We start from the raw sequence: 6,869 nt of genomic DNA, 5'->3' as shown, positions 1-6,869 counted from the left end.
AGTCTTCTGTGAATGCCACGTCTAAAATTCCACCAACCTTCTCTTTTTAGAGAGAATTTCTGTCACATCCCACTCGGTGAAGCACTAGTATTTAGGTGATGTTTTAGAAGTAAGAATTTCGGAATGAGTTCTGAATAAGTGAAGTAATGGACTCGTTTAAGAGACAAAAGTTCACAACTGACCATTGGGCGATGTCTTGAAAGTTTGAAATATAGTCCATAGGAATAAGGCTTAAGAGTATAGTTTTAAGTTGTCCAACGATAGGATTGGATTAAGTATAAGTTGCTTTCTGAGTGTGTTTGTAATGCCTTAGTCTAGCATATTACGGAGGAGTGAAACTTATGGCTAAGTTAAGTATGACAATTCAAAGGATAATGGTAAAAGTGTATAAGTCTCTAAATTAGGCGTATAGTTATATAGAAAAATGACATGCAAAGAAGTGTTTGCCTAAAAAAGACCATTTTTTTGTATAAAATAGGCGAACCAAGAATGTTCCGTTTATACAGCCCTGTGTATATACAGCCCTGTGTAATAGGAATGGTTAAGGAACTATAGGGAGGATTATTTGACTAATAGTAGTAGTCACCCAAATGCATTTTTGGCATATAGAATGGCAGAATCTAATATGGAAATAAGTATACAAGGATTCCTAGAAAAATTAGGATAATAAGTGAAACAATAGTAATAGTTACGAAAAATGATGGTTTTGAGGTATGAGGTCATGTCAGAAGGCATAATAGCTCCAGTGGCCAATATGGTCCTATATGAGTTTATTTGTGAGGAAAGCTGGTTAAAAACTAATCAAACGTGAACCAAAAGAGTCAAAGGCTAAAGGAGTATCAAGTAAGTCTTTTAGATGTGGCAGATTTTGATAAGCCACTTAGTCTTTATGTTACATTCACCAAGTTCTCATAAAGACTTAGGTTAAGTCAAAAGGGTAGCTAGGTTAAGTTGCGGGGGTTATCGTCCTTCTTAAGGTTGAAGGCTAGGAGCAAATGAAAGTATCCCCTCAACAGATGAGTTTGAAACCCCGATTGCTACTAGTGATTTTCCTCCCATAAAAGGTACGTTTTGAGGTTCTACTTGTTAACAGAACAAAAGTATATAAGTATACTTGAAGAGGTAAGGTCTTAGTATTACATTTGGGGTTTAAAGTGATGATTAAAGGTTACTTGAATAGATTCTGACAAAGTGTCTCTATTTGACGAGGCGAAAAAGCCGTAGTACCTCGTTGAAAGAAAGATTTGGAACTCAAGTTATTATTGTCATAAGAAAGGATTAGGTCTGAAGTTTGATAGCCTTCAAGGTTATAAGGTGAGTCCCTAAGCCGACTATTTCAAATGTATTATGCATGTTAGAACCATTTGAGAAAATGAGCTAAAAATGCATGATGTGATGATTTTATGATAAATGTATGTATAATGAACTTGCATGAATGATTCGTATGAAAAATGGATATGATCTCTAAGGATAATGTGCATGAATGAGTAAATTCCCTATGTGTGTGTTTTGATGACATGAATAAGTCAGACGTGAATCAGTCTTTCAAGTATGAGTCTACAAAAAGTGTCTGTGTCTGTCTCCGGAGTTGTCTAAAGGGGTTCGTCAATATTAAAAACATGAATCTCTAAAAGGAAACGTCTATAGAACTCTGAAGATCATATAATGTAAGACCATGGTTGGGCTATGGCATCATGTAGAATATGTAAAGGACGGTTAGGTGAGTATAAACTTTAAGGGACAAACCTCACGGCGGTGAGTTGAGGTAAATCCCTATCGTTAAAAACACCAATTTTTGTAAAAGTGAGCCTTTGTGGCTATTTTTAAAAGGACGCATTTATGGCTGCCTCTATCAAAAAGAATATTTTATGGCAATCTCTATTAAAAGGAAGCCTTTGTGGCAATCTCTATTAAAAGGGTGCCTGTGTGATTATCTTAATTAAAGGAATTCCTTGCAACAAACTTCGCTAAAAGGATGCCTTCACGGCAAGACTTAGAAAGAAAAGCCCCTATCGTTATATTTGGAAAGGAATGCCTTCGTGGCAGAATCTGAAGAACGAATCTCATGATGACCATCTTAAGACAATGTCTTTGGGCGGACAACGAATAAATAGCGAACCCTATATAGTTACAACACACTATTTGAAAGGCTAGTGTGCACAAGAGTACGTGACAAGGAAAAAGTATGAGTTAAAATTAAGAATAGCAAGTACACTGAAGTAAGGAAGATATGGGCAAATTCTGAGTTAAGTTTTTAGTGCAGTCTACCTCGCCTGAAGATAATGATAAGACTAGTGAGTATGGAATAAGTTATTAACTTTGATAATAAGGGAAATGAAGAAGTTAAGGATTTTGTAAAGATAAGATTTAAGAAAGGATAAGGAAGGTTAAGAGATGTTAAGTATAGAAATGTACTTTAAGAGATGATGCCAGGGCTATGCTAAAGAAGCGGATCTCTAGGTTGTTGTGCATGTGGAGAAAAACAAGTGGCGTGTCAAAGTCTACGCTAAAGTTTATTAAGTAGTATCCCAAACTGTACCCAATAGGCTAAGAGATAAAGTAGGAAAGTCTGAAATCTTATTGAGCCGAAATAGTAACCATACATTGTATTTTTATAAGAAAATCTATAGTAGCTATTGATAGTCAACTATACCTAGGCGAGATGTAAATATAGCCATACAATGTACACCATAAGAAATTATGTTATACAAATATAGACGTTTACATCAATGAATAAGAAAGAAAATTTTAAGTTACATCTATAAGAAGGACATAACATTCGTGATTTGAATTCGGTAATCGAGTCGGTTCGATGGTATTACAAGGTTTGGTATCAGAGCTTGATTTTGTCAATTATCGGATGAAGGAAGATGAAAGAACCCTATATGCATAGTACGCCACCCCTGGCTTAGTCTCTCAAGTATGTATGGCTAACTCTGTCTGTGAATAGGAGAAGAAATACAAGAATGCAATTGCATCTTCTGAAAAGTCTAGGAGAGATGATTTTGATGGTGATTCCCTTCATGTCTACGACCCATAGGCCACCGACAAGAACACGCTTAGCAAGGATGATGTCGTTTTAGTACCAAGTGACATAGTTGTCCATTATGATCTCAAATTTTCCTTAGAAGAGCCCCTTCTAGTTACGAGGCGCTCATGGATGGTCCCCATATGAGTGAATAGAAAAGAGTCTAAATTGTCCACACCAGAAATTATACTCAACATCGGACTAGGAACATGAAAGAGTAAGAGGAAAACAAGCCTTGAGTGTTGCCTCACCAATGGCATCTGAATGGTTGTTTGGTTTCTCACAAGCATCGTTTGATTTTGGTGTGTCCAAACCCCTAAATGTGGGCTCATTTTGTTTCGAGTAAGTGTTATGCCTAATTGATAGAACCTCAATCTTAAGGAAGGTATTCTCAAGATCTGAGGGATTCCTATAGGCCTAAAATGTCAAGGATTAAGTTATTTAGCAAAATTGCTAGTGAAGTAAAAGAGGAGAGAAGGAAAAAAAACAAAGGAAATGAAATCTAAAACAAAGATTGAAAAAGGGCAAGAGGATTCAAATGATGAAAGTAAGAGCTTTGGCTTAGTAAGCAAGGATATCAGAAAAAAAGTGTTTAGGATGTCCCTTCCTATAGAAGAGGATTAGCCTTGCGTGGCAAGCTAGTTAGGCGACAATCATTCAACTTCCTCGTATAATATAATGACAACTGGCATAAGAAATAAGTGTTGAAATGACAGATTGAATGCGAGTAGTCATGAATGATAAGTTAAGTTCAGGCAATTGTTCCAATTCTCTAACACAAGTTTAGCAATTGTCTAGAGAAATCGCGTGAGATTCGCACTTGAGTGTTTGGCCACCAAAATATATTTTTGTCCTCAAAAGCAAATAAGTGGTGATTTACAAGGATATTTTCGAGGGATGTGCTAGTAAAAGAGAGGCCTTGGAAACTTAATAAGAAGGTTGAATTGTTTCTAATGAGTGGTGGCTATAAACAACCATCTTACTCAGGCAATAGAACTTTGAGAAGGATGGGAAATTTCGAGGATGAAATTTCCTAAATGGGGAAGAGTTGTAACATCCCACCCGACGAAGCCCTAGTATTCGGGTGTTGTTTCAGAAGTAAGAATTTTGGAATGAGTTCTGAATAAGTGAAGTGATGGATTTGTTTAAGAAATAGAAGATCACGAGTACGCTAATGGAAAAAAATCCTAAAAGTTTGAAATATAGTCCATAAGAATAAGGCTTAAAAGGATAGTCTTAAGTTGTCCAACGTTAGGATTGGATTAAGTATAAGTTGCTTTCTGAGCGTGTTAGTAACACCTTAGTTTAGGGTATTATGGAGAAGCGAAACTTATGGTTAAGTTAAGTACGACTATTCAAAAGATACTGGTAAGAGTGTATAACTCTCTGAATTAGACGCATAATTATATAGAAAAATGGCAGGCGAAGAAATGTTCACCCAAAAAGGCCTATTTTGGCGTATAGAATAGGGGAACCAAGAATGTTTTTTTTATACGACCCTCTGAAATAGGAATGGTTAAGGAACCATAGGGAGGAATATTTGACTAATAGTAGTAGCCACCCAAATGCATTTTTGGCGTATAGAATTGGTGGACTCTAATATGGAAATAAGTGGACAAGGATTCCTAGTCAGATTAGGATGATAAGCAAAATGAAAATGATGGTTACGTAAAAATGATGGTTATGAGGTATGGGGCCAGTTCAGAAGGCATAATACATCTAGTGACCAATGTGGTCTCGTACTAGTTGATTTGTGAGGAAACCTGGTTGGGAACTAACCAAACATGAACTAAAAGAGTAAAAAGGTGAATGAGTATCAGGTAAGTTTCTTAGATGTGGCAGATCTTGATAAGCCATTCAGTCTTGATGTTATGTTCACCAAGTTCTCATTAAGACTTGTCTTAAGTCAAAAGGACACCTGGGTTAAGTTACGGGGCTATCTTCCTTCTTAAGGTTGAGGGCTAGGAGTAGATGAAAGTGTCCCCTCAATATATGAGTTTGAAACCTCGATTGTTGCTAGTGATTTTCCTCTCACAAAAGGTATGTTCTGAGGTTCTACTTGTTAAGGGCACAAATCTGTAAGTATACCTAAAGAGGTAAGGCTTAGTATTATGTTTGGGGTTTAAAATGATGAAAAATGTTACCTGAATAGATTCTAGCAAAGTGTCTCTGTTTGACGAGGCGAGGAAGCCATAGTACCTGGTTGAATTAAAGATTTGGAACTCAAGTTGTTGTTGTCACAACGAAATATTAGATTTAAAGTTTGACAGCCTTCAAGGTAATAAGGTGAGTCCCTAAGCCGAATCTTACAAATGTATTATGCATGTTAAAACCATATATGAAAATGAGCTAAAAATGCATTATGTGATAATTCTGCGAGAAATGTATGTCTTATGAACTTGCATAAACGATTCTTATGAAAAATAGATATAATCTCTAAGGGTAATGTGTCTGAATGAGTAAAGTTCCTATGTGTGTGTTTTGATGACATGAATAAGTTAGATGTGAATGAGTTGTCATGTATGGGTCTACATGACATGTTTGTGTTGTCTCTGGAGTCGTCTAAAGGGGCCTGTCATAACTAAAAATACAAATCTCTAAAAGGACAAGTCCATGGTAGTCTGAAGATCATATAATGTAAGACCATGGCTGGGCTATGGCATCATATAGAATATGTAAAGAACGGTTGGGTGAGTACCAACGATAAGGGCAAACCTCACGACGGTGAGTTTAGGCAAATCCTTATTGTTAAAAACACCAATTTCCGTAAAAGTGAGCTTTTTCTGCTATTTCTAAATGGATGCCTTTGTGGCTATCTCTATGAAAAAGAAGCATTCGTGGTTACCTCTATCAAAAGGAATCCTTTGTGGAAATCTCTATTAAAAGGAAGCCTTTGTGGCTATCTCTATTAAAATGATGCATTTATGGCTATCTCTATTAAACGGAATCTTTTATGGCTATCTCCGTTAAAATGAGGCATTTGTGGCTATCTCTATTAGAAGGATGCCTTTGTGGCTATCTCTGTTAATAGGATACCTTTTTGGCTATCTCGATTAAAGGTATGCCTTGCGACAAACTCCGTTAAAAGGATTGTTTCATGGTGAGACTCAAAAAGAAAAGCCCACATTGGAAAGGAATGCCTTTGTGGCGGAATCTAAGGAACGAATCTCATGATGACCATATAAAGACATCTTTGGGCCAACACCGAATGAGTTGTGAACCCTGAATAGTTATAATAGATTATTTGAAAGGCTAGTGTGTGCCAGAGTATGTGGCATGGCAAAGATATAAGTAAAAATTAAGAATAGAGAGTACACTGAAGTAAGGAAGATATGGGAAAAATCTGAGTTAAGTATTAGGCATAGTCTACCCCGCCAAAAGATAATTATAGGACTAGTGAGTATGGAATAAGTTATTAAGTTTGATATTAAGGTAAGTGAAGAGGTTAAGGATTATGTAAAGATAAGATTTAAGAAAGGATAAGAAAGGTTAAGAGATGTTAAGCATAGTACGCTCAAGAGAAAGGAAAATAGTTCTAAACAATGAAAGATGGTAGCCTCAGTATTTTACCCTCCAAAGAAGAAAGAGAAGACAAGAAATACCCAAGGATGTGTAAAATATCATATGCAACGTAGAAGGAATGAAAAAGGTATCCTAAGGTTTAGCTCACTAACTTCCTATGAACTTACAAAAGTTTTTTATGTTTTTAGGTCTGTACAGGATTGTACGGCGAGAGATGATGCCAAGGATATGCTAAGAAAGTAGCTTACTAGTTTGTTATGCTTACAGAGGAAAACAAGTGGCGCGTCAAAATTTGCGCTAAAGTTCTTTAAGTAGTATC

The sequence above is a fragment of the Gossypium hirsutum genome, chromosome D02, assembly GCF_007990345.1.
Source record: "Gossypium hirsutum isolate 1008001.06 chromosome D02, Gossypium_hirsutum_v2.1, whole genome shotgun sequence".
NCBI classification, from domain to species: domain Eukaryota; kingdom Viridiplantae; phylum Streptophyta; class Magnoliopsida; order Malvales; family Malvaceae; genus Gossypium; species Gossypium hirsutum.
This window is presented reverse-complemented; position numbering follows the sequence as displayed.